The sequence below is a fragment of the Lucilia cuprina genome, chromosome 2, assembly GCF_022045245.1.
Source record: "Lucilia cuprina isolate Lc7/37 chromosome 2, ASM2204524v1, whole genome shotgun sequence".
Taxonomy (NCBI): domain Eukaryota; kingdom Metazoa; phylum Arthropoda; class Insecta; order Diptera; family Calliphoridae; genus Lucilia; species Lucilia cuprina.
In genome coordinates, this window is record NC_060950.1 from 65,775,668 (window position 1) to 65,777,187 (window position 1,520).

Here is a 1,520-nt window from a genome sequence, read left to right on the forward strand (position 1 = left end):
AGTCTAGTCATAGTCTAGTCATAGTCTAGTCATAGTCTAGTCATAGTCTAGTCATAGTCTAGTCATAGTCTAGTCATAGTCTAGTCATAGTCCAGTCATAGTCTAGTCTTGGTCTAGTCATAGCCTAGTTATTTACTTTAAAATGTAAAATTACAAAATGTACTGGTTATTATGGACACCAATACGAATGATTAATATTTAATTAAAAATATTTCTCATTCGCACATTCCATCATTTGCCAAACTTAAATTGATTTGCAATTAGTTTGACATTTCAGTTCGATCGATGTACGATCGAAACTTTAAGTTCCACAATTGAACGATATTTAATTTTTCTTTACACCTAATATATGTTCCTTATTTCTATGACTACTTGTCAAATCCATCACATATCTTTAGGCTGTATACTACAGTAATATTATTTTATAACATTTTTTCTTTTTATTTCGTTTTAGTTTGCTATTTAGAATATTAAAAAAAAACTGTTATTGTTTTGCAATATTTAAATTCCTCCTTAACTTATTTTAATTGTTGTTTTTATTACTATTTGTTTATTATATAATATATTTTTTATTACTTTTTGGCATCATTTAACAAATTTTATTTTTAATACGTTTTGTTTTTTAATAATTATTATTAATAATATTTTTTATTATATAATTTATATGTATATTTTGCTTAAATATTTTAAATGTGTTTTTGTTTGTGTCATTGTTTGATTTTTTTTTATAATAATAATTATTATTAATTATAATAGCATTTGTTGTTTTACCATAAATATACTCTCATTAATATTTAATTGATATTTTTTATTAGTTTTTCTTATTAGTATTTCCCAATATATTTTTTATTTTTCTATTAATTTACGCTTTTATGTCTGTTTTTTATAAAATATACTTAAATATAAAATCAATTATTTGACTATTTATTTAATTTGATTTTATAATTATGGGTTTTAATTTCTGTGTATTAATACTTTTGATTATTTTTATTTTTATATGTTACAAACTTAAAACTTATTTATTTGTTTATTAATTTATGATTTTATTTTTAATACAAATAATTTTTTTATTCATCTATTAAATGCTTGTTTGTTGTAGTACTTAAGTATGTTAAAAAAACTATGTTTTTCACTTTAAATAAAATGTTTAAAACAAGCATTTATATGAAACATTTAAATTGTTTACATTTTTAATTGCTGAAGTGATAGTGTAAAATTAATAGAATAAAATCATTAATGTATTTAATGTAAACTGTTTTATTTAAATATAAATTTCTTTAAAAGGATTAAATTGGCTTAATTAAATTGTAGCAAAATATCAACAGAAAACTTTCTTAGATTGTTGGTTGTGAATTTTTGTAAATATTATTAGTTTTGATGCTCAAAAATAATAATGAACTAGAACTGAACTGGAACTGAACTAGAACTGAACTTGAACTAAACTAGAACTGAACTAGAACTGAACTAGAACTGAACTAGAACTGAACTAGAACTGAACTAGAACTGAACTAGAACTGAAC

The 1,520-nt window shown here is 21.1% G+C and overlaps 1 protein-coding gene across 1 annotated transcript in view; it reads left to right on the plus strand.

Moving 5' to 3' along the window:
* The window catches only part of LOC124421268, a 4,703-nt gene that overhangs the window by 292 nt on the left and 2,891 nt on the right, over window positions 1–1,520 (plus strand). The gene's annotated exons all lie outside the window — the stretch shown is intronic.